This window comes from Pelodiscus sinensis, chromosome 5 (genome assembly GCF_052426305.1).
Source record: "Pelodiscus sinensis isolate ZL-2025 chromosome 5, ASM5242630v1, whole genome shotgun sequence".
NCBI classification, from domain to species: domain Eukaryota; kingdom Metazoa; phylum Chordata; order Testudines; family Trionychidae; genus Pelodiscus; species Pelodiscus sinensis.
The window spans coordinates 24,190,157-24,217,888 of NC_143056.1; the positions used below are offsets into that span (position 1 = coordinate 24,190,157).

Here is a 27,732-nt window from a genome sequence, read left to right on the forward strand (position 1 = left end):
CAGTTCTACGAAGTCTTTAGATCCTTGTACGGACCTCAGCCCTCAGGGAGTTCCCCTCTACTGGACTCAGATGGTACAACTCTCATTACTGAGAAGACTCTGATTTTACAGCGTTGGGCTGAGCACTTCCAATCCGTACTGAACCGCTCATCTTCCATCAATAACGAGGCGATTGATAGAATGCCCCAGGCGGATATCAACCACAGCCTGGATGTCTCACCATCAGAGACTGAAACTTTACAGGCCATCAGCCAGCTGTCCAGTGGCAAGGCCCCAGGATCTGATGCGATCCCAGCGGAAGTCTATAAGGGTGGTGGTGCAGTGCTTGTCGACAAACTCACTCAGCTGATCCAGTCCTTCTGGAATCAAGGATCTATTCCTCAGGAACTGAAAGACGCGTCCATCGTACACCTCTACAAGAGGAAAGGAAATCGACAAGTTTGCGATAATCATAGAGGAATATCACTGCTTTCCATCGCAGGTAAGATCCTTGCACGAGTGTTGCTGAATCGCCTGATTGACCACCTGGAACAGGGTTTATTACCCGAGACACAGTGCGGCTTCCGCAAAGAGCGAGGCACAGTGGATATGATCTTCGCAGCCCGACAGCTCCAAGAGAAGTGTCAAGAGCAGAATCGTGAACTGTACACCATCTTTGTGGATCTCACCAAGGCTTTTGACACTGTCAGTCGCAAAGGTCTGTGGCGCATCATGTCGAAGTTTGGGTGCCCTGACAGATTCATCCTGATGGTACGTCAGTTCCACGACGGCATGACGGCTCGTGTTCTGGACGATGGAGAAGCTTCAGAGGCCTTTCCCATCACAAACGGCATCAAGCAAGGGTGCGTGCTGGCACCGACCCTGTTCAGCATAATGTTTTCAGCCATGCTGTCAGACGCCTTCCAGAACAGTTCCTTGGGAATCAGACTGAGATATAGGACCGATGGGAAACTGTTTAACCTGCGAAGACTCCAGGCTGTCACCAAGATAAAGGAGACTGCTACGAGACCTCCTTTTTGCTGACGACTGCGCCCTGAATGCTGGATCAGAGCAGGAAATGCAAGCCAGCATGGACAAATTCGCAGCAGCATGCGACAACTTCAGCCTTCTCATCAACACAAAGAAAACCGAAGTGATGCACCAGCCAGCTCCGAAAGCTCAACATCAAGAGCCCACCATCACAGTGAAGGGACAAAAGCTGCAAGCAGTGGACCAATTTACATATCTTGGCAGCACCCTCTCCCGTGCAGTGACAATTGACATCGAGGTCAACTGCAGAGTCGCCAAGGCAAGCTCTGCATTCGGCAGACTGCTGACCAAAGTGTGGGACCACCGTGGAATAAGCCTTGCTACAAAGCTTAAAGTCTATCGAGCAGTAGTGTTAACTACCCTGATGTACGCCAGTGAGACTTGGACTGTATACAGGAGGCACGCTAGGCAACTGAACCACTTCCACACGATTTGCCTCCACAGACTTCTGAGGATCCGGTGGCAGGATAAGGTGCCAGACACAGAAGTCCTTCCTAGAGCAAGCCTGCCGTCAGTTTACACCCTGCTGATGAAAGCCCAGACACGCTGGGCAGGCCATGTTGCAAGGATGCCAGATCATCGCATCCCTAAACAGCTCTTCTATGGTGAGCTGTTTCAAGGGAAGCAATCGCACGGGGGACAAAAGAAGCGATACAAAGATACGCTTAAAGCCTCTCTCAAGTCCCTGGATATTGACACCACCTCCTGGGAGACCCTGGCACAAGACCGATCGACATGGCACACGCTGATCTACCAAGGCTGTCAAACATCTGAAGCCAGAAGGACAACCATAGCACAAGAGAAGCGAGCACTCCGTAAAGCCAGAGTTGCAAAAGCTGCAACAGTGGTGCCCACACGTCTGCCCGACATGTGGCAGAACATTCCGTGCCCGTATCAGCCTTATCAGCCATTTGCGGACACACCGTGGACAGTCCACAACCCGTTAGATGTCAAGGTCCTCTTCGAATACGATGGACGAACAACAACAACAACATTCACAGAAACACATGGCCCTGCAGCAGCTGGCCTCACTGAGGGGTGGGGTAGGCAGACAGCCTGCTGGATCTCTCGCAGGCCGGAGCCCATGGCTTGTTGGGCCCACAGATCATAATTTGCCCAGCCCTGGTCTAAACTGAAAATCCTGTTGGTCAAAAATTTAAGAACATTTATTCAATTTAGAAACAAGTAGAAGCTCCTCAAAAGTAAACATAGTTCATATCATTGCTATAAAATCTGTCACTGCATGAACTGCATTCCACTGTATGTTCTAGGGGGAAAAGGGGCATGGTTCAAAAATGTGTCTCTAAATTAATTAGTGACCCAAATCACAAAACAACTGTGCCAAAGTCACCAAAGTGCCTATGCTGAACTCAATATAAGCCAGGAGGGGACTGGAACAAAGATGGCTCTAAACCACCTTTTTTCCATCTCTCTCATCCTACAGGCAAGGCCTGGTTCCCAGCAAAGTTATTTTAAGCCATCTGCCAGTGCCTGGGATTAGAGGGAAAGAGTCTTCATTTAATTTCCTGCTAAAAATAAACAGTTTTGTCTCTTAATATACATAGTCACTGGGTCCATTGAGTAATGGAAAGCAGTTTTTTCTGACCATAGCTACACTTGGAAAGTGTGATTTTCCAAGGTGCCAAGCTAACTTCAGCTGAAGTTGTAGGTGTTCAGTTCCTCATACAAACAACAAACAAGCAAACAAAAAAACCCATTAGCAACAACAAAAACAGGCCTTAAGTAATTTGTCCACAGTCACACTGTAGTGACAGCCCATGGAATAAAACCCACTGCTGACTCCCAGTGGTGCTAAAATGCCTTGATAGGTTTGGACTAGAAAACGAGTTTGTTGAAGAATATATCATCTTGGGACAAAGTACAAACAGGAATGCAGATTTATGGCCATGGTGTCCAACATGCTAGCCGCGAGCCACATGTGGCTATTTAGCCAGTTGAGTGTGGCTAGTTGAGGTTAGCTAATTTGCTATAGCAGTAGCCACTATAACGGCTACCCTTTCAGAACTGGCTGGACACCATGGGTGTATAGGGACCCAACAAGGACTGAGTGCTAAATAAACACAGGGCTAAAACAGTTGGTTTAGATCTCTGCAGGAAGATCAGAATTTATTGCATGGAAGAGCCAGCCCTTAACTGCAGTGGTGTAAATATCACTGGACCCTTTTTACCATCACACCTACAGAATATATTAACTGAGGGATACTATTATAAGGTGGACGAGGTACTGTATTTGTGCTCCTTTTGAAAGAAAGGTGCATGAGCAAGGCATGCATGATTTTTGGATGACATGTATAATATGCTCTCAGGTCTAGGAGCTATCGATTGAAACAGATAGATCACTGACTGAGCCTCAAAATGATACATCACGTCAAGACATGAAAACCTTTCATCCTTACGAATGAAAAGAAGCACTATAAGATGTCATGGGTTTGAATGAACAACAAGACTCTTTACTCAATCATCCAAAATAAACTTTACTGCCTACAAGCTATTGAAAGCAGACAAGCTGAAAACATGATTTTTCAATAATTAACACAATATTTCAGACAGACAATCTGAATTACTTTTTATACATGTACATTTGCTGTTTCATATTTAGGTTTATTATATTACCTTAAAAAGAAACCCATTACAATAAGTAAACACTACAAAGTTCTATGTAAAGGAAGTATTTACATAAACTAATGACTTTTCATTTACAGAGAGCATGATTAATAGGCATTAGAATGCACTACTGAAATAACACACTAATAAACTTCGAAAAATCAGTAAGAAAAAAACTGTAAATATGCGACAAAGCCCTGGCTGGGATGATTTAGTTGGGGTTAGTCCTGCTTTGGGCAGAAGGCTGGGCTCCACGACCTCCTGAGGTCTTTTCCAACACTATGATTTTATGATAAATCCAGATTTGCAAAATTCAATTCACAGCTGTTTGTATTATATAAGAATACCAGAAGAATTACTCAGCGTTGCTTATGTCCTTAACTCAAATAAGTTTTGTTTTTCTTCATTTAAATCTGGAGTGGGACTGAGGGGTTCACTATGCAGGCTGCCCTAAGGAGAGGGGAAAACACAGCCCCGCTTCCCTCTGGGGGCCCGGTGAAAAGCATCTATCCATGAATATTGCAGCTGCAGCAGGCACTACTGGAGAAGGGGTGCATGTCTCCCAGCTGGGGGACAGACACACAGACAAACACACACAACAGACAGATTCTCTGAAACACATAATAGATATCCGCCCTTTTCTCCACCTCTGCTCCCTGCTGGCCCAATGGGGTTATTGTTGTCCTAGTCCCTATCTCTGTCCCCTTGCTGTCCCCTATGGTTATTCTGCAGTATAACGGTCTCTCCTGCCAACGCTTTATGTTATAAGAGCAAGCTGCATACCAAATTTGGCGGTCTTAATCTCTTACCATTTTGGAGGAGTCCTTGAATAAATGAACTCACACACTGACGGACAGACACACATTTCTAAAATATATAGTATGATAAGACCATTTTACCAGATTTGCATCCATTACATGTGCTGATGGGTCAAAAATTCTTTGTCCACTAACCATTAGTCCTATATGTAAAAATGCACAATCTTTTAGGGCTCTAGTCTTCCCACGTTGCATAGAACCATCATTTCATTTTAAAGGGAGCTGTAAAGCAATAAGAACATAAGAACAATCATACTGGGTCAGACCAAGGTCCATCTAGGTCAGTAACCTGTCTTCTGACAGTGGCCAATGCCAGATGCCCCAGAAGGAATGAACAAAACAGGAAACCAACAAGCGGTCCATCCCCTATTGCCCATTGCCAGCTACTGACAAACAGAGGCTAGGGACACCATTCCTACTCATCCTGGCTAATAGCCATTGATGGATCTACCCTCGATGTATTTATCTAGCTCCTTTTTGGAACCCTGTTAAAGTCCTGGTCTTCACAACATCCTCTGGCAAGGAGTTTCACAGGTTGACTGTACATTGTATGAAGAAATACTTCCTTTTGTTTGTTTTAAATCTACTACCTATTCATTTCATTTGGTGACCATTAGTTCTTGTTATGGGAACAAATAAATTACTTTTCTTTTATTTTCTTTCTCAACACCAGTCATGATTTTATAGACCTCTATCATATCCCCTCCCCCTTTTAGTCTCCTCTTTTCTAAGCCGAAAAGTCCTAGTCTTCTTAATCTCTCTTCTCATGGCACCCGTTCCAAACCCCTAATCATAAAAATTGAGTGCATATCATTATGGCCCTAGCAAATTCATGGGCCATTCTGGTCAATTTCATGATCATAGGGTTATGAAAAAAAAATCAAAATGTCATTATTTCAGCTATTTGAATCAAAAATTTCACAGTGTTGTAACTGCAGGTGTCCTGACCATAAAAAAAGCTTGTGAGGGTCACCAGCTTGTGTGGGTTGTTGTACTGATATCCTTATTCCCTTGATTCTCTGCTGCTGCTGGCCAGGACCATAGCTATAAAGGCAAAGCCGCCGCCAGCAGCAGCATAGTAGTAAGGACGGCATGCTGTGCTATTGCCACCCTAAGTTTCTGCACTGCTGCCTTCAGAGTTGGGCCCTCGGTCAGCTGTCACCACTCTCCAACTGCCCAACTCTGAAGGCAGCAGCACATGAGTAAGGGTTGCATGGTGTGGTATTGCCACCCTTACTTCTATGCTGATGGAGGCGGGATTGAGGTATGCTGGTCTCCTCTATGAAATCTGTACAGTACAGGGTAAAAGCACACAAAAGATCAGAGTTCATGGTCCATGATACTTTTTTCATGGCTGTAAATTTGGTAGAGCCCAACCTATCATGGAAAATATTAGCTGAAATAAATGGTTAACAGAAAAAAAATCCTCTGATAACCAAGCATGTCAGAAAATAACATCTACAATTGTGAAACTGTGGAGAGGGCACCCCACAGGAATGCAAATCAACAGAGATAGGACTGAGCTATAGCCCTGCTGCCGGTTGTGTAGGAGCAGGCTTCAACACCTAACCCCCTCTTCCAAATGCAGTATTATAAGGAAAGTGGCGCTCTTTAGATCAAACCTTCACAAAGAACCATATTCATCCTTGAATTTCATTGCCTGGCATGATTCGCAGGGGACAAGAAGACAACAACATGATTCACAGTCCCATTGCACAAGACCGGGCAGGATAGAGAGAGGTGGACAAGGTATGACACACACTCACAAAACTAGCATATAGTGGGGACATGGGGGTGAAGCCAGGAAAAGGCAGGTGGAGGTCTCTCTCTGTGCATTGTTCATCCCTCACGACTAAATGGTGGGACAGGCACAACCAGTGCCCAGAGGCAACAGCAAAATGTATGGAGAGTTCCTCTCTGCAGAATGGGGACATACTTGCAATCTCCAGTTCTGGAGGAACTCTGCAGGGAATAGCTGTGCACTTGGAGAGAAATGGGGGCTTCAGTTACAACAAATATATTGTCAGGAAGGATATTTGAGATAATCAATATAATCCAGAGACTATTAGTAACACTTTTAACAAATGTCTCTCTTTTTACACCCCAAAATTCCCATTCCTTCTCCCAACCTTACAGCATTATAAACAACACCTAGTTAAATAAACAAAAATGCATTTGCTGCCTTTGATCTTTGTCCAGCCGGGATGAAAATATGTTGTAGGTGGCCTTTTTCTTCTCTAATCACTTCAACATGGAAACCCACTATACATCCTGAAAAAAAAGTTTTCTAAATCCACTAAGTAAAGACTTAATGAAAGGCCCAATGGAGCGCCATTGTACATGTCGTCAACAAAACTCTCACCATCTTCACTACAGGAGTAGGCCTTATCAGCTTTCACAGGGTCAGCCCATTTTGTTTGGTGGCACAAATAGCTTGTTTCATGTGAGCCAAGACCCCACACTAAGCAGCAATGGAAGAATTCATAGACCACATGGAGATACATAATCTCCCACTTCATGTAAAGAATATGTCATTTATGTTGAAGTCAGCTAATTTAATAACCACTAATCAGCAATTTCATAACAACTGGAGCCCCACAATGTAATGGCAGTTTGTTTAATATGATACAGAAAATGTTCCCCTGAAAATATGAAAGGACTTGGGATTCTGATTGCCTGAGATGTTTTACAGTTGATATAAAACAAACATTGCCATTTACACATTAGCCAGTGATACAAAGAAAGAGTCCAAACTGTCTGTCAGAACTGGCATTATAGCCAATTGCAGTTCCAAGTGTAGGAGCTTGGAAGTTAAGGATAAAAATGCGTAGGCTCCATATTTCTATTTAGAAACAACCATACACTACGGTTCTGATCCAAAACCAACTGAAGTCAACAAAATCTCCCATTCGCTTCATTGGGCTTTGGCTTACGTCTGATTCTTTTTCCTGACTTTTCGAATTAGATGTTGAGAATGTACAGAGTGTTTTATGTCTGGCTCTGTACTGTTGCTTTGAATTTCTGTAAGAGGTTTACTTAATTTTCTCCCTTAGAACATTTCATGTAAAAGGAAGACAACGATCTAGGTTTAAAGAGCAGCTACTAATGGTCTGAATGTTGGCTTATACTCATTTCTAATTATAGGTGTATGGAAGTGAGATTCTCACCTACAGTGAGCCAAATACCGACTGTCAATGGACATCTGGTCTAGAACAGTTACTTTCACTTCTACCCTGTACACTTCCTTTTATCTCAGTAGAGAGATTGTCACACATGGAAAAGGAAAGACAAACTTTATATGTTAATTCCTTCCTTCCTTTTATTTTAAAGAGATTCTATCTATTTTTGAATTTTAAATACCTAAGAAAGGTATTAATTTCACTATCACAGAAAATCAGACTAGGAACCTCTTACAGAAAGTTTTATAGTTGCTCATTTTTAAATTAAACTTACTGCCAATGCTACCCATCACCAGAAGCAAAACTTCTGAACAGCACAACCTGCATATCATGTTTTATTTAATGTGTAAGATTCATGTATTGTGTAAAGGGTAGGGATGTTAAAACACGTGTGCATTCAGGTAAACGTGCAACTGCTGAAATTCTGCCACTTTTCTGTGTTTCATAACAAGTAAACACAAAACTCCCCAGTAAATTAGCAAAACAAAAGTGAGTAGCTCTGGGCAATTGGAGCCTGATCCCAAATGCACAAAACTAAACTGAAACATTCCCACAGACAGTGCTAAATTAAGACATGCTGAAGCCTTAAGATGTTTCACGTTTAAGAGGCCCCACAGAATCATCATAAGAATATGACAATGAAAAAGGAAACAAAGTTTTATATTTGCATATATACCGCTACATAAGCGAAGATGTAAAGAAAAACTAATACTTATTTTTTTTAGAACCGCTTATAATCGGAGGCCCTAAGATGTAGTTTATTTAGCATGTGCATAAATCTGGCACTGCTGACAGTTCAGTGGGCTTTGAGTCTGGCCTTGGTGCATGCAGATATACACCAGCTGTGAAAAATATTACCTAATTCTACACAAACAAGTGTGTGTGTGTAGAATCAGGCCTATAGCTTGTAGGAACAGGATTAAACAAAATGTTCACTCAACATTCTGAGCCAAAGCAGTCGTATTATCCTCTGCAAAAGAGTTGTAAGATGCTACCAAATATTGGGAATGGTAGGATTTGCAAAATCAGCATCTGCCCACTTTGCCCATGTGTCAACAACCACACCAGGTTCACAGCAAGAAATGATTAGGCCCCATTAATTAATTGTATTGAAATATTTTACAATTTTATTTGCCTGACTTGCTTCTAACGTTGCCATGACTCTTTGAGCATCCTTCTCACTCTTTTGCAGCAGCAATGGGCAGACCAAGAACCACTTTCAGCATAGTATTCTAGTGTAAATGCCCCCTAACTCATATCACTCAGACGCTGACTTTTAAACCTTTGCTCTCCCTTAAGAAACTGAATTGGGAGTGTGAATAGGATGTGACAGAGGCAACCCAATAGGATACCAAGATATACACTCATGTATGAGTTCTACATCATCCATGGCTAAACAGCTCTCAATTCAGCTTTTTAAGCCAAAATGTTAAAACTGCCTAAATGCTTCTGAAGATATGCTGAGTCACAGTCTAAGTAGGTGGGGAAGGTAGATTTTTTTTGTTCAAATGCAGACAACAGCACTTCTCAACTCAAACAAATAAAAAGCCACTTAGAAATTAAGAGTCCAAAGCCAAATTATAATTAGACTCTTAAGTTAGAAACAGGTTTTTGAAAGGCTGACTGAATTGATATTCTCTCACGTGTTATTACTCCACTGCTTAGGTCTGAATTGGGTTATTGATGCTTCCCAATGAAGCTACCCAAACTAAAGAGACTGCATGAAACATTTGGTGAACTTTATAATTGGTCTGTTATCATCTGAGGAATGTCTTATTGTTATTTGGTCTGTTAAAGCCAACTCCCCAACGTGCAAACAAAATACAAATCAGGCAAGAGTTTGTATCGTCTCTTGGGCAGCACTCTCAGTTTAGGCAGTTACAGCTTAATGGATAAAACACTGACCTCTGAAACTCCCTTTAAAAATCCAGCTTGCAGTCTCATGACAGGCGGTGGAACTGGGTTAGAGAGCATTAGTTTCAAATGACCCTTTTTCTAAAGTATTGTCTGCATTTTTGCCATAAGCCTTTTCTCTTCGATATTTCTGTCTTCCTTCTCTTCTCTGTTTCATCTCTTTCTCATTTTAGAATGACTGGATTCTAACACCCAAACAATGGCCCTTATTTACTTAATAATACAACCATTGCTGGAAATCAGGCAGTGGATTTTGAGAACACCTTTGTGAAATACATGATAAATGGAGGGGAAAAAACAACTTTCCTCCCTCACACTGAAGATTATCTTAGCTTTGAGTGTGGAATGTTTTCCAGCTTATAACTCTGCATTAAGCAGTTCATGGAATCTCTTATTTTCCCTAGGATATCTTTTGTGGACCTTTGTACCTTAGTTTTACGTGGAATGTGTAGGTTCAGAACTGACATCTCAAGTTGTTTTCAAGATTGCTTATGGCCTCCCATGTCCCACCTGTATAGTGCTGTGTACCAGTGCCAATTGATCAGTTGACCAGCACAGTTGTTTAAAAAAGTGGGTCTTCAACAATCCCCTCTTCTCCACAAAAAGAGAAACTCAAAACCGAAGTTATTCAGATGTATTATATGGGCCCACTGCTCTCAGTCAGTCACTCGATTTTAGAATTACATTCACACAATTTTCAAATAAAACTAACAATAAAGCTTGCTGTTGTTTTATTAAACTCTTTGAGACTTCAGACTTATTCTTAGACTGGAGGAGCCCCAGTGGTGGCTGATCACCTTTATGATCGAGTAGTGGAGCCACCACAGGTGCTGAGAACTTGATCTTGCTCCTCTTGATTTCAGTGGGGCCCTGAGTTAAAAACATCCAATGTTGAGCCTTCATTGTAACTAGCTTAAGCCACTGTGCCATCCTGCCAGCCTATGAAAAGCACCCTCCTTCATGTGTCAAGTCTAGGAGTATTTTAATGGTAATTCACCCCACGCTAATTCTTATCGTGGCCTTGTGCTCGGAGGACCTCCAGCATTTGCCTGTAAGTTTGTGCCCCACAAAGCATACTCCCAGCTATGTCTAGACAGTCCTTGCCCCCAGCAGTGCTGTCCGTTACAATGTACATCAAAGTTGTTATATCCGCCCCCCCCCCCACTTCCTCAATGCAGGTGCAGCTATATTGATAGAGACCAGGGGAGAGAGCACTGGAGAAAGAGTTGGTCCCATAAAAGATATTCGCCTACACACCTTATAGAATCATAGAGCTGGAAGAGACCTCAGGCGGTCATCAAGTCCAGCCTCCACTGCCCAAGGCAGGACCAATCCCAACTAAATCAACCCAGCCAGGGCTTTGTCAAGCCGAGACTTAAAAACCTTGTCTCTCTAATATTCAGGTCTACAACTACACTGCATATCAGTATTTCTAATGGTACCTTGCTACAGGCACTAGAGAAATTAGAAATGTAATTGCTGTACAAAATCTGCCTGTACAATCAAGAAGCAGAATACCAGCCAGTCTCACAGATCCGCCTAGGCTGGCACTGCATTTCCCATAGTAGCTTTACAATAATTCAGAGGGATGGAATGCTACTGGGTGGGTAGTGAGAAGGATGTGAAAAGAAAACAGTGATGCACATAGCCAGCTGTGCAATTCTGTTTTAGTGGGTGGGAACTATTGTGAAGATGACCTACTTAATGGTGACTGTGAAGCCCTTAGTTATTCACTCACATGAGTAAATGCTCACTGCACTCTGGCCCAGAAAGAAATATTGCCATTTGATGGGATACATCAAGAAGCTGATTATAATCTTTGCCTCTTGCATGCTTCTCCTCCTAAGGGCTGTTCTACACACAAACTGGCACCAAAATAATGAAGCCCATTTTAATTCACACCTTTATGTTATTTTGGAGCAAGCCTGTGAATAAGCACAAAATCCAAATTAAGAGCAATGTTTTGTATTGCCTGAAATCAAATCAAATCATGATACTAATACTGAAGTAAAAGTGTCCAGACACAGACCTGCAGAGAATAATGAATGGTCTGAGTTAAACCAGATGCAGTTGTTTCAGAGTAGTGTGCAGAGAAGCCTTTATTGTGTGGTTGGGATTTTCAAAAAGGCCAATGGGGTTTAGGTGCTCCAACCCCTTTGACATTCATTGGGAGTTTGGGGCCTAACATCTTAGGGTATGTCTGCAGTACAAAGTTAATTCAAACTAACAGATGTTAGTTCGAATTAACTTTAATAGGCGCTACACATACAAACCGCTAGTTCGAACTTAATTTGAACTAGCGGAGCGCTTAATTCGAACTAGGTAAACCTCATTCTACGAGGACTAACACCTAGTTTGAATTAAGTAGTTCGAATTAAGGGCTGTGTAGCCACTTAATTCGAACTAGTGGGAGGCTAGCCCTCCCCAGCTTGCCCTGGTGGCCACTCTGGGCACCACCAGGGAAACTTGTCTGCCCCCCTCCCGGCCCCGGAGCCCTTAAAGGGACACGGTCTAGCTATGGTGCCAGTGCCAGGTGCAAGCCTGCCAGCACCAAGCCAACAGACCCTGCACCTGGCACGGCACGAGCCAGCCACCCGCTGCCACCCAGCCCTCCGCCTCTTCCCGGGACCAGGCTGGCCACTCCCAGCATCCTGCCTGGGGCTGCAAGAGGCGGGCACCCGCCTGGTCTAGTGTGGACATCGTGGACCTCATCCACGACCTCCGCCCTACGCACAGGAAAGTGGCCGTCTAGGGCAGGATAGCTGCCAGCCTGGCCACCCAGGAGCAGGTCTGCATGAAAATCAAGGTGGTCCAGTGAGACCCCCGACCCTGAGCCCTGAGCTTAGAACATAAAAACATAAGAACGGCCATACTGGGTCAGACCAAAGGTCCATCTAGCCCAGTAGCCTTTCTGCCGACAGCGGCCCACACTAGGTACCCTGGAGGGGATGGACCGAAGACAATGACCAAGCCATTTGTCTTGTGCCATCCATCTCCAGCCTTCCACAAACAGAGGCCAGGGACACCATTTCTACCCCCTAGCTAATAGCACTCCATGGACCCAACCTCCATGACTTTATCTAACTTCTCTTTAAACTCTGTTCTAGTTCTAGCCTTTACAGCCTCCTGCAGCAAGGAGTTCCACAGGTTGACTAGTTGCTTTGTGAAGAAGAACTTTCTGTTATTAGTTTGAAGCCTGCTACCCATTCATTTTATTTGGTGTTCTCTAGTCCTTCTATTATGGGAACTAATGAAGAACTTTTCTTTATGCACCCTCTCCACACCACTCATGCTTTCATAGACCTCTATCATATCCCCCCTCAGTCTCGTCTTTTCTAAGCTGAAAAGTCCCAGTCTCTTTAGCCTCTCTTCATATGGGACATATGGGACCTGTTCCAAACCCCTGATCATTTTAGTTGCCATTTTCTGAACTTTTTCCAAGGCCAAAACATCTTTTCTGGGGTAAGAAGACCACATCTGTATACAGTACTGAAGATATGGCATACCATAGTTTGATACTTCCCCTCCTCCTTCTTCCCCTGGCTTCCCCCTTCCAGCTCCCTCCTCCCAGGTTTCCCCTTCCCCTCCCCCACCCTCTCTCTTCCCCCTCCCACCTCCTTTTCCCAGTCTCCCCAGAGGTTAACCCCCCCCCCCAGTTTTGTTAAATAAAGAGAGTTTCTATTTTTGAGCACACGTGTCCTTTATTTTGTACATCAGGAAGGGGGGCTAGGGAAGGGTAAGTGGAAGGAGGTGAGGGAGGAGTGGGGTACGAGCCCCCGATGGGGAGGACTGGGGTGGCTCTGCGGGCTCCTCAGGGTGGAAGCTCTCCTGCAGCCCCCCAATTGACTCCCCCGGATGGCAGCCTGCAGCAAGTGCAGCTGGGCTGATGGCCGAGTGCTGTGATGTGCCGAGTGTGGGCACTCAGAGCACTCCAAGACAGGACTGCTTAGCTGTCCCTCATCGAGGTAGACAAGCAAGCGGGGAACCCTGAGAACTGTCTGTCCGGGGTGGCGGTCGGGTCCCTTTAAGCACAGCCCTCGGCTAGCCTGAGACAGCATTTCCACGCTCTAAGTCCTAATCTGATGCCCTGCCGGCACTGCTTCCGGCCATCCTTAACCTCGGTTTAGGGTCCACTCAATGTGGACATGCTAGTTCGAATTAGCAAAACGCTAATTCGAACTGGTTTTTAGGTCTAGATGCACTAGTTCGAATTAGCTTAGTTCGAATTAACTAATTTGAATTAAGTTAGTTAGAATTAGTGCTGTAGTGTAGACATACCCTTAGACTTCTTTGAAAATCTCAGACTGAACATGTAGATGCAGTTCCCATTGGAGATGAGAGCAGTGGTTTTAATTCCATTCCCATTGAAGAGCAGCCCCTGCCCGCACATCCGCCACAGCTAATTTGGCAGGATCAGCCCATCTTTTCCAAAAAGGGCAACGTAAATCTGCAACTATACCATACGTCTGGGGGAATAAAGAGCTTTCATTTTCCATGGAATGACAATCACCATGCACATAAAAGAACACAGCAGCAAGCCATGAATCTTTCCTATAAATGGAAAACATCTCTTCATATGATTTTCAATTTCTACAGAATCAGCACTGCAGAAAAGTGCTAGCTTGGGGGCGGATGGAGAGGCAGGAAGGGAAATGAAGATCCCTCTTTTATGACACTGCTTGTGACTTTAGCAACCCCCCCCCCCCCCACACACACACACACAGAGGATCAGGGTTAATTTTTTCGCAAGCATAACACTGAAATGAATAGTATATGTAAGTATAAGGGGGGGGGGGGAGATATCAGGAAAGCAATAAGCCGCTAGAGTGCATGAACATGAGTCAGAGCACCCTGAGCTACATGCAGGAGAAGGTTACTTTGCGGCAAACAGCTAATATGAATGGGCTAAGTCTTGGGGAAAACTGCTGTTCATCAAAGGTTGCTGCCATCCCATTCTCCTTCACATTCCTAGTGTAGGCATCTAAGCTCCCAAATGAGACCTAAGTGGAAATGCTACAGTTCTACTGCAAAGGTGGGCATGCCACAAAGAAGCCACTCAGTGGCTGCAGGCCTCCCCACATGCTGTCTGCCACAGAGCTTTGCTGTCTCTCAAACTGGAGGGGTGGTGTATGGAGCAGCCAATGGATGAACCATTACACAGGCCAAAAGTCTCTGTATCAGAAGCTGCTCCTGGTGTCCTTAATCTGTAGCTGCAACTCAAGACATTGGGTTAAGTAGAATGATCTTCTTAAGGAGTGATGCTTACTGGTTAAGATTAACCAGCTGGAGCAGTCCTCTGCTCACCCCCTTTAATTGGTTAAACAATATGTTTAACCGGTTAGCCAATTAAACAGGATTTAACATCCCTAGTTAAAAGCTGAAGCTGGCTTTACATAATTTGCGGTCTGTTCCCCTAACTTCACTTGCCATTTCACTTATGAAGACAAACACTGTACTAACATTGGAAAAAACCCTAAAGAAACCATCAGAAAAATAATGGTTTAAAACTGAAAACAGCGATCACATATTTTATACATTCAAGGAGCACCCTTGAATTTTAAATGGAAAAAACTACAACTAAAAAACCAAAACCACCAAATCAATTTCTCCAATACAAGACCAGAATAGAATTATGGCAATTTTAGTTTGCTTGTAAATTATCAGAAAATAGTTAGAAACAGCTAGACTAAACCTTCAGTAAGTTGAAAGGAAATCAAGTTTGTCTATCTATATAGGTCTTGGGATCCATAATGCTGCTATTGCTTAAACTGTCATTTTGAATGTACATTTTGCTTTGGAACCAAAATGAATCAATGCTCTTCGCCCATGTAGGTCAAACCTAAGGGCCATGCAAAGGCCTGTAATTATCACAGCAGGTCCATACATTATTGTTCACATTTTCAGAAATGGGGATAGAGGGTGGAAGAACTGTCTTTTACAGTGCAATCCCCTATAGGAGCCCTTTTTGCTATACTCAGTGATGCCACACTCTGAAATGCAACATTTTAAGTCAGTTCTAGTACAAAATGAAAAATCAGCAAAAGAGCTCTCTTTAATGTCACTAATGGCCCAGGCTCCTATACACAGAAAGACAGTGGTTGACCTACTGCTCTAATTAGCTAGTAGCAATTCTGACATTTATGTCATACAAAGCAGACATGTAAATAGCCAGAGGGAAAGCTGTCAGTCCTTCTAAAGATCACAGCATCCCCACATTGCACCCTGTGGCCTTTAAATATTCAAGTGCTCATCGATTCAGAGTGTAATTTATTTTACTGATAACCAAAACCACAGACAGATCATTCAGCAAGACCAACCCGCAATACAGGAACTCAATTTATGCTGCTGAGTGTAGCAATTCCTCCCACCTTAGATACAGTCCAATTTTAGGGTGGATAAATGTAAACAATGTTCTTTACCATTGGGTTTAGAACAAAGAAAACAATTTTTAAAAATGACCACGAGTATTCAGAGTGTACGGGTTAGTGTAGTGATGCATGTCAGACAGACCAGACCTAAGCATGAAACCAATTACTGCTGGCCATTTATAAATATGCAGCTCGTTTTATTGTATTTTATTTTATTCCCTTGATGGATACATTTGCTATTGAATGTTTTAAGCAGAGTTTAAGTACCCAGGGTGACAAATGGGCACTTCAAATGTACAAGTCAAAATTAAATAAAGTTATTGCAGAATATTCTCTTTCCAGTGCCGATCTACTTCATGCTTACTGAGTGTGTTTACCATTGCACATGGATAGTAGCTAATCTGTTTTGTTTCAAATAGGTGGTGTTTCTGTGATTCTCTCCTGGGGCCCAATCCTGCATTCCTGACATCACTGTGAGGTCCCTAAACTCTAAAGAGTTTTGGAAATCCACTACAGATTTTGTACCTCCAGAATGTCCCTGAAACTCCAGCTGTTTTCCCTTGGATTCACTGACGAGGTATGTGACACAGTAAATATTAGCTTCCCAAAAGTCTCTTAAGGTGATAGGTTCAATGCATCGACAGCACTCCCTCCCAAAGGGCACACGTCTCTGTGAAAAATTCCTTGCTGCCCGCAGAGAAACCAAATAGATATATGAATATTCAGGGTGATGAGAAAACCTTAAGCCCATCTATGAGGGAAAAAGTTTGTGAGGTATTGACAGGGCTTCTAGAGGCTAGCTAGGTGAGAGATGGCTGGAGGAGTAGATAGGATTGTTGGGGTGCCCATGGTTGGGTAGCTCAGAGAAGAAGTTTTGGAGAGCAGGGTTCATGAGGAGATATGAGGGAAATATTGGGTGGCTAGGGGCTGGGTGGAAGCTGAGAGCTGTTAGGGGATGGGGATCAGAGAACTCAAAACAGATATATGGAATATAGAGCATAGCTAGAAGATCTTAAAGCCGAGGGATAAGGAAGCACAGCTGTACCGTAATGAAACTTTCACTTCCATGCAGTGAAACTTTCACTTCCATGCAGCGGTGCTGGCACCATTTTTATAGTGAGAGCCACTGAACCAACCTGTATATAACCTCAGCACCCCTAGTTCCAGCACCCATGCTTCCATGGAGTGATGGAACTGACTGGTCTGTTCCCCCTAGCACAGTAACTATGTGACCTTCTATTGATCACTAAACTAACAGCAAGTAACCCCAAAGGACTGTTGCATCCAAAAGGCAGGATTTTCAGGGGCCAGTGTGACAATTAGAGTGGCTTGAAAATAGGAGGTCTGATTCTCTTCTCCTGTCTGCCTTAGAGGGGTAGAACTCCACTAACTTTGGTAGAGTCCTTTGTGATTTACACTTGCATGAGAAGTGAATCAGGTCAAAACTAGGGATGATAAATATCGGTTAATTCAATAGTCGATTAACCTCTTGAATTCTTGTCGGTTAGTCAACTAGTCTATAGTCCCCAGGCAGCTCCTGTCTGGGGGAGGGGTCTGAGCTCCTGGACCCAGCACTAAGCCAGACTGCCTGCCTGCCTGGCTCCTAATACACTTTAAAATGCGGGCCACAGCGGGGGTAGTTCCAGGACCCAGTGCAAGCTGGGACTGAGCTGGGCTGCTGGCCAGCCTGCTAAAAAAATGTACTGGCAAGCGTGGGGGGGGGGGGGAAGGGGAGGAGAAAGGGGATGCATGTAGTCTATATAGCATTAAACCTATAAGCTTTTGCTTATTGGTTAATCAACTATACTACTACATCCCTAGTCAAAACAGCTATATTAATCTCTCAGGATTTATTACTAGTTACACTTAGTTTCTCCTTCAATAAAAATACTAAGAACTCTAATCAGAGACCAGGCTCCATACTGTGCTAAGCATAAGCACTATACAAAAGCACTATACAAAAAGCTGCCACTTTACCCCAAGGATGTAACAATCTAAATTCAAGGTGGGAGAGAATAGGTGAAACGACCAACAGTTATGATGAGGGGAGGGGAAGATCAAAAGGCAGCAATGAGAGGCCTCTGGGTACATTGCTTAGCTGTGGGCAAAGCAGGTTGTCATAGCATCAGACAGTTTAAGGGATTTAAAGGACAAAGTGGTGATTTGGAGAGCTCCTTGCACACACAGAGGATGGCAGGGGAGAATGCAAAAATGTACCTGGAGTCCCACTGATTTAACAGGAGTCATTCATCTCCTGTGTTTTGAGAGGATGGCCCCAAAGAGTTGTGAGACCAGGAAATTGGAGGTGGGGCCAAACAGCAGCTGTTTATAGAATGAATGAACATGCATTAGTGTTCCAAGGCCATAAGCATTCTGAAGGGAAAGAACAGAGCACTTTAACAGCAGAAAGGAAGGAGGATGTAAACATCTTTTAAAAACACCCTCCCGTGGAAGGGCAAGTTAAGATCACTTTCCCCAATGCTGTGAATATTTTTAAAGAGCAGTCTCTAAAGAGGAGACAAATATGGTCCACATGGCAGGATCATGGCACCTGCAGTTTTCTTTAGCATGTGGACAGGACGTAATTAATAGAATTCTTAATCTAAAAAACAACACTCCACAAGAGTGGTGTCACAGCAGAGCTCTTTCAGGCACACATTTCTCCCCAGTGCCAAGATAAACAGCTCCAGAATAAAAGTTCTTCCTTTCTAGAGCACAAACACCAAGACCTTGTTCTGAGCTTCCTTTCTGCCATACACACCACTGCCTGATGCACACCACTGCCTGATCACTTCAGCTCCTAAACCCCTTTTCTTTCCTGCCTGAATCCTGCCAGATAGCACAAGGGTTTTCTCTCAGACTCTCCTTGGGTAGCAGAACCTCATGTGTCCAACACCCTCTCAAGACCCAGGCACAGGTAGAATAAAGAGCAGAATTCCCATTTCAAAACACAACTTGAAAGGTACGACAGATTTAGGACATAAATAGCTTGAAAGGGTCTCTGAAAAACAAACATCTACATTCTAGGTATTAGAAGTGTTTCTGTTTCCCCATCCAGTGCTGTTGTCCAACAGGTCAGAGCAGCCATGCCACATCTTCTGTTAAATAAGTGATCCAGAGCTATGATTGCAGTCTGTCGATCACAATGGCACCATGGAGGAAATGCCACACTACACCAAGGTGCCCAAATTAAGCACTGTGGAAAATTATTTTTGCTAGGAAGATTGAAAATCTTGGTGTCTCTACAAAGCTTCATGGCAGAAGAATCTTTAGGCCTCCATCTCTGCTACTCTACAGCTTGTATTGCCATTTTAAAGTGGGTGTAAAAAGCTGACGTGATAGTGTTTTATATCCACTTTGCACAAGGATAAAATTACCACACAAGGGAATGGAGAATCAAGCTCTTCATCACCTAGGGAGGCTGTGGAATCTCCATCTCTGGAGATATTTAAGAGCAGGTTAGATAGATCCCCTATCAGGGATGATCTAGATGGTGCTTGGTCCTGCCATGAGGGCAGGGCACAGGACTTGATGATCTCTCAAGGTCCCTTCCAGTTCTAGGATTCTATGAGGCTCAAGTGAATTTAGGAATTTGGTCAACAAGTATTCAACATTAATTGTTACTAACTTACATGTTTTATTTCTTTTATTTCCCTCTGTGCAGGCCACTCTTGCAATTGCCTTTCCAGTAACTGCTATTAAACAATTTTTCTCCAAATAGGATTGAGGATTAGATGTCTTTGGAGCCAGCGCTACTGCTGCTTTCAAGGGAAGCCGTTGAAGACTAAGAAGCTGTGCACTGCAGAACTCAAGGCTGCTGTAAATAAATGTAATTACATGTAAATTAATTTATTACTATACTTTTTTGTGGTTAAAATATCTTGGCTGTGGTTTCTGGAATAATCATGGTAACACCTTTCACTGTCATACCAAAATTGTGGGACTAACAGTCATTGAAAATCTTTGCAAGGTTTATCAGAATTACTGAATGTGGGGAAGAATGGCTGCATGGGGGCAGTGGAACTGCTTACAGAATCTCAGCACTCTAACAAGGAATCTGGTGTCAGCCCCACATTTCCCAAGCTATGTGCATAGCATGCTTTCTCTTCTGCAATGCTCCTCAGCCTACCTCTTCCCCCTAGTGGCAAGGCTCCCTCAGAAGAGTTAATGGACCTAAACCTAAGATTGGGATTTCATATCAACAATCACTATTCACAAAGTTTGCAAGTGTTTGATTGGCTTAGTTATAAAGGCAGGATCATATGCAAGCTTTGGAGCCAAATCTATATTTGGGTTCAGGTTGGGAGGGCAGAGTTTGAAGTTTCAGATCCAGGCCATTCATTCAGACAAATTTGTGCTCAGGCAGTGTCTACACTAGCAATTGAGCGACAAAGCTTTTGTCATTCACAGATGTTTAACTCTCCTTCCCGCAATGAAAAAAAGCTTTGCCATGGCTAGTACTATTATACATAGTGCCTTTTCAACAGGAGCCCTCTCTTACCCACAAAGCAGACATTGCTGGTAGTGGATGGACATATTTTTTGTTGGCAAAAGTACCAACAAAGAGCATTTATGCTGTCTGACTTTTAGTGACACGGCTGTATCAACATGGCCCTGTCTCTAAAAGCTGTGTGATATAGACACACCCTCAGTCACATGCTATGTCTAGCAGCAGCACTCACCTCTATTATGATTTCCATCTGAAAATCTACCAGTTGAGGGAGCTCTTAATTTTAAATGTCCCTAGAGATGGAGTTTCTATCACCCCTCTTTGGAGTCTTTTCTAGAGTTAACGTCCTGATGCAAATGCTCACCACCAGCTACACACCACACAAGAGAAACACTCGTAGATTAGGCAGGATGGCAAAGGGAAATGAAGCGGAAATTTAAATAATCGCCACTTCATTTTAATCAAAATGGCCACCACGCTGTGCCGATCAGCTGATTGTCGGCACAGCCCAGCAGTCTAGACGGGGATCTGCCGACCCCAGAACCCTTCATCGGCAGATCCTTTATGCCTCGTGAAACATAATTTTTGCTGAAACAGACTAACACAGTTATCTCTCTGAAGCATGTCTACACTAAGGCACACATGCTGGCATAGCTATATCTGCACTGATATGCCATAGCCCCCAGTGCAGAGGCAGTGTGTGTGCCAACAGAAAGTTCAATCAGGTGGTATCAGAACACCTCTCAAATGACACTAGCTATACTCTTCTGTCAGTATAGCTGCATCTGCACTAGCATAGTTATATCACTAGAGGATATTTTTTTCAGACTCTGACCGACATAGATAGGCTAATATACATTTCAAGTACAGACCAGGCCAGAAACTGATAGGCTCTCTATAAAATATGCTAAGAGAAACAAACCAGCCTAATGGGACTGGAGAAGGCCTAGCCTTCATCATGAATACATGACCTGCCACATATTGAGTTACGTGGAGAAGCTCTGAGTGACCGAGTTCTTGTTCTGGGTTAGGACTTATTTAAATATTCTAGGGTTATCATCACTCAGAGCTAGACTCCTTTGTGAACTAGGGTTGGTATTTGATGAACAAAATATCAGGGTGTGGCGCGGCCCGACGGGAAAGGAGCCGGCGTGGTGAGTCGGCCCCCCCCCGGGGGCAGAGCGGAGCGTCCCTGACTCACTTACCTCCCGGTGCGGGCCGAGGGGAAGCTGCAAGGGAGAGTGCGCAACGTGCTCCCAGGCGGTTAGGAGATGGAGGGGGCGGGGAGGAGCCGGAGATGCACAGTGCTCAGGGTGTGATGTAACACCCCGGTGCCTGGACTTAAAAAGGGTCGCAGACCTCCAGCAAAGGGGGGAGGAGACGGAGTGGGGTCTTGACCACCCGGCAGGCACATGTGGAGGCACGGCGAGCGTCAGGGACACCGGGGGAGAAGAGGACTAGGTAAAGGGAGAGGAAGCAGCCCAGGACAGGGCTCCCTAAGTAGCCCGTGGGCTGGCGTGTTACAGCGGGATGCCCCACCAGCTGGACCGGAATGGACCACGCAGAGTCCGCATCCTTAGGGCCCTGGGCTGGGGTCCGTGAGAGAGGGAGGGCCCGGACCCCCATCTCCCCTTCACTTGCAACCGGCCCTGCGCGATCGGCGAGGCGGGCACAGCAGGAACCAGGACTTACAGCAGACCCGACTCTCATGTCCGCCGAGTGGGTGAAGGTGGTGGGACCCACATAAAAGAACGGGGGGGGGGCGCAACCCCCAGGGCCCGAGACGTTTACACAGGGTAAGAGACATTCCAGGCCAAAAATTTCAAAAGGTCTCCAAGCTTTATCTACGGACAATATATTTTGCATGCATGGGTGATGAGTGCAGCCAGGACTGAGGGAGGCAAGCCCCCAGCTCCACCTACAGCCCTGACCCTCCGCTGAGGCCCCGCCTGTGCCATGGGGAGCAGAGGAGGCAGGGGAGCATCCTCCCCACAATGGGGAGGGGAAGAGTGCGTGTGCCCCAGCACTGGCGAAGGAAGAGATTGTGTGGCCGGAGCTGCCCCAAGCCTCCCTGGATCCCAGAGCACTAGGGTGGGAGAAGGCCGTGTGGCATGAGCCTGTCCGGCCCCCAGAGCACAGGGAAGTGCAAGTGCTGGGGGCAGCAATGCGCTGCGCCTCCTCCTCCCCCCCCCCCCCCGAACACCTACAGCAGGCATTCTGGGGTGGAATGCAGGCGGGGCTCTGCCTGGCAGTTTGGGAAGGCAAAGCCTTCCCCCACCTAGAATACCAGATGCCCATATTTGCATGTGCTAACCTAGCAAGCTATTTTCCACCAGTGGAGGATCTGACCATAAATGTGCACAAATGGATACTCTTGATGCATTATGTTCTTCTACTTTCAGGGCTGGCTTGGGCCAAGATTAGAAATTCAAATGCTCAAGCCTTAACTATTTTCAGAAGACATACTGCAGGAAGAACTCTTCTCATTCACCATCAAAAGAGGAGGAAGTTTTCACCATAGAAAATAAAAGGCATCAATAACACTTTCCGGCTATCAAATATGGGTACTAGTTGAATGCAGTCAGAGCTGTCCTCATCTGTACTACGAATGATAAACCAGTTACTTAGTAAGCATCACCCTTAATGGTTAACGGGTACCTGGGGAGGCTCTTCCAGTAGCACCCACTCTAGCCCATAACATTTCAACAGTTAACTAATTAAAACAGGATTTTATGTCTCTAATCCATGTGCAGAATACATAGTTGTGTAGGGCACCCAATGATTTGGCGCACCACTGGGTCTTAATTTCTTTATGTCCACCCACCTACCTTTTCCTATCCCTGTTCTGTGGCTTTGCTCCCTCTGGAGAGGATCTAGTTAACTTAAAAGTAAAAAAGCCTGCCAGAGCTATTAGTGGAACCTGTGTAAGAGACGTTCAAGTGGTAATCAAGCCATTTAACAGGCATTTGCCAACCCCTGTCAATCTCTAAATTTACTGCTGGTCTACAGGACCTCAGTTTAAAATTTATTTTAAAAATATTTCATTAGTGTGTTGCTGAAAACTATAAAATCACATCTCTAAAAAATTGTCATCCCCTGCCGGCTACCATCGGACATAGGGGCACCAGTCTAATAGTACTGCATGGGGTCCGAAAAATCCTAAGGACAGCCCTGAATATGGTAATGTGAATGAAGTAAGGAAATTCCAGATTTGTAAAAGAATGCTGACTCCAATTCTGATAACATCTTTCTATGACTGATGCTTAAGGGTCTGGCTGTGTGCTACCACTCAGAAACCCAATTCATTCAGGAACTGACTGAAGTTTCAGTTCCCAGGGTGGTGTTGTAGATGCTCAGAGTGCCTGGAAATTGATGCCTATAATTTCCACAAGGAGAATGCCAACTATGCCAAAGCACATGTGGCACTAACAAAGCAGAAAGTGTTTTTGGCACACAGTTCAGGGGTGCCAGGCACTGGAAAAAAAAGGATGAAGAAGCAAAGAAAGACAATAACTATTCTTATGATAATTCATTGGAAGCAGCAGCAATATTTGGTTGCTCTAGCTTTCAAGTTGAGGTTGCTGTAGAAGTAGATGTATATCTCTGTTCTTTAATCTACAAGGTTTGCTTTTCAGTTTTTCTTAGACTATCAGTTTCAACTTGGTTTGGCTTTACGTTGTTGGGCCATATGACAAAAAAGAGTAGAGCTGTGGTGTATCTGACTTTTATTGTAGCAATGAATTCCTACCATGAACAGTTGTGTTTACTGAAATATTAGAACGGGAGAAAGAAACCTGTACAGTGAAAGAGAAGTGTTATCATGCCCTCCTTGGTATCTGCACTCATCCCATTCCTACTAAGAGTAGAAATAATATGTAAGAGTGATGGCTATATGTGTGGACTGTTGACTTGATATATTCAGTTGCAAGAAGACTACACAGATATGCCTCATGCTCACCTCTGCAATGACAATTCTGGAGGATGCTTGAATTGGTCTTCCTGTGACTTTCTGAAGACAGAATCAGGGCAATTAACTTCTACCATCTGTTTCTTTGCTGCCAGCAAGCTTTCGGGCATGTGCAAAGTCACTACACCAGCCCGCTTATATTTCCATGCACATATGACCTAATACACATAGAAACAAGTTCAACCCTGGTGTAACACCAAAGATATCAGCATGATAATACAGATTATCTCAGAGGGGTAGCCATGTTAGCCTGTATCTGCAAAAACAACCAGGGGTCCTGTCTCTAACGTGCCATAGGATTCCTCATTGTTTTAACAAGGATAATGTGGGCCACAGTATATTTGTAACACTATTCCTGAGAGAAAGCTAGATACATTCCCCTCACAAGTAAGAAGCAATCAACATTTTTTTTAAAGTGCTGAAAATATTCCATTAATTTTAGGGAGAACAGAATACTGATTTTTGAAAATAATTTTCAAATGCCAGTTAGGTTAAAATATTCTTCTGACCTATACTTTACAATGAAAATGCTAGGTCAAACTGTGTACTGACTACCTTGATTTCACTGAAGTTGAGTGGAGTATAAATCAGTGTGAAATTTGGGCCTATATTTTTCTTTGTTTGAATTAGTGTGGCAGTAATAGCAAATATGCCACACTGAGAAAACAGCATTTTTAAAAAGCTGCTGTATAAAATGTCTGAAAGAATTGTAAAACACAACTCTGATCGCCTTCCTGATGGTGACAAATTGTCAAATCATCACGCTATTTCCCATGTAATACAACATGATTCATACATGTCATTACCATTAAAATGTTTTAGATTATATCTGTAGCTATAAACTGATTCCACAATCATGCGCGGATCCTTTACAGTGTCTATATGAGAAAACAAACAGATAACCAGAAGTTGAAAGTGAAAGGTAATAAAGTAAACATAGGTTTAATGTTTGCATTCCTCCATCCTGACTTTAGTAATGATCGTTAAATACATAATTGTTGTGCTCATTGCATTGCTGCTGCCGTTTTTTTAATTTTCTTGAAAAAAATCTTTAGCAGCAGTAATTTTATTTTCAAAGACTTGCACTGAAAGACATTAAAACACTGCTCTGACTGTAAAAAGGGATGGAGAAACTTGAGAAAAACCACTGAGGCTCTACAGGGCTCTTCATTTATTTGTTAAAAAAAAAAAAACTTAAGGGCAAAATCGGATCTCATTAAGATCCCATGGAGGGAATCCTGTGCACTGGTCTCCCTACAAATGCAGATCTCCCCCTTGAAATGCTATGAGGATTTTGTGTTCCATGTCTGAAGTCAAGTCTATGTCATTCCTTACACACTTAAACAACAAATAGTTCTGCAGTACCTTAGACACTAACAAAAAAGTGCTGCAGAACTATTTGTTGTTTTTTAGTTTTTCAGTTATAGACTAACATGGCTACCCCACTGATTGTTTACACAAATTCTTCAGCTACCAGATTTCACTGGAGGTTTGGCAATTTGCTAAGGTACAAGGTTAAACAACACACATTACTGTTTACTAATCCCTCTGCGATTTATATCATTACATCTAAAATGCTTTGAACAGTTTAGGAATTTTGAGGTAAATACATAGAGAATATGAAAAAAAACTAATACAGCCCAATCAAATAGAACATCTTTTTTATAACAACAGTGAGTTCTGTGGCACCTTAAAGACTAAGATTTATCTGGGCATAAGCCTTCATAATGAAGTGGGGTTTTGCACATGAAAGCTTATGCCCAGATAAATCTTAGTCTTTAAGGTGCCATGGAATCCTTACTGTTTTTGTAGATACAGACTAACATGGCTACCTCTCTGATTCTTATTTTTATATTCAGTTTAGAGGAGAATTATTGCCACTCATTTGTAAGTTAATTCTCTGTGTTCGTGTGTGTGCGTGCGCGTGTGAGTTTGGATTTGTGGCTTCCTGTTTGTAATAGGGCAGTAGCAGTGAACAACTCATAAGTTCTGGGAATTGAATAGACAACCCCACACATTTCTCCTCATTCTTTGCATTCCTTGGAGATTTTATGCTCTGTTCCCATGGCACAAATTCCCAATAAATCCCAGCTCTTTTCCACTATGATCACAGAATCATAAAAGTGTAGGACTACAAAGAACCTCAATAAGGTCATCTAGTCCAGTACCCAGCACTCAAGGCAGGACTAAGTATTAACAGACTAGTGATACTCAAGATGGTGGATCAAGCCACAAGTGACTCTTTAATGTATCCCTTATGAGTCTGCAGAATATACTGTAATATTAAATCACTGTGCTTTAATTGTCAACCAACCAGAGTTAGTAAAAGCATCCTGATAAATTAAAATGTAGTTTACTAACTAAGTTATAAACTTGCCCTAAATTATTAGCTTATTTACTGTAAGAATTTGCACACACACACACACACACACACACACACACACACACACACACACTTACACTTACACTTACTCTATTTCCCCTGTCATTCATAATACTGTGACTCTTTTGGATAATGTTGGCTGCTAATTTGGTTCCTGAGGTCTAAGTATCACTGACCTAGACCATTCCTTACAGGTGTTTGTCTAACCTGTTCTTAAAAAATCTTCAATGGTGGAGATTCCACAACCTCTCTAGGCATTTTGATCCAGTGCTTAACTACCTTGACAGGGAGATTTTCCTAATGTCCAACCTAAAACCCCCTTTCTGCCATTCAAGTCCAATGCTCCTTGTTTTATCATCAGAGGCTAAGGAGAACAATTTTTCACCCTCTTCCTTGTAACCTTTAATGTACTTGAAAATTATTATCATGTCCCCAACTCAGTCTTTTTTTCTCCAAGCTAAAAAAATCCAATTTTTTCCAATTTCTCTCATAGGTCATGTTGTCAAGACCTTTAATAATTTTTGTTAGTCCCAGGAAGGGGGCCTGTCACCTTAGCCCTGACAGATGGGGCTGAAGCCCCCAGATCCCAGCAAGTGTAAGCCAGACCTGGTGATCCCATAAAAATGGGTCTGTGACACACTTTGGAGTTCTGACCCACAGTTTGAGAACCACTGTTCTAACACTAACACACACACACACACACACACACACACACACACACACACACACACACAATTAATTGTATAACTCAATTGAGCACATTCCCACCTGAGCTGTGTATCCCATGCTATAAAACTTTTAATTTCCTTCTCCATGTATGGTCTTTTCTAAGGCCTTCTCAAAATGCATTTGATGCTGCACAAAGTGGGTTTTCCCCCCCTCACACAGGAGGCAAACGCTGTTCTGTTTTGATTATTAAATGCTGGTCGTAATTGTGGTATCCAACTGCCTTCCACAATTAAAGCAATAAAACAGAGATAACATATATCAAGTGGGTCT

General features: G+C 43.5%; 1 protein-coding gene across 7 annotated transcripts in view; it reads right to left on the minus strand.

Moving 5' to 3' along the window:
• EVL (Enah/Vasp-like) overlaps positions 1–27,732 on the minus strand; it is a 211,449-nt gene that overhangs the window by 103,680 nt on the left and 80,037 nt on the right. The window contains exon 2 of one of the 7 annotated variants that reach the window (XM_075926578.2): positions 19,566–19,750. The exons of the other annotated variants lie outside the window; for them this stretch is intronic. The gene's annotated coding sequence lies outside the window, so the exon portion shown is untranslated. The remainder of the gene's footprint in view (positions 1–19,565; positions 19,751–27,732) is intronic. 7 annotated transcript variants of the gene reach the window in all.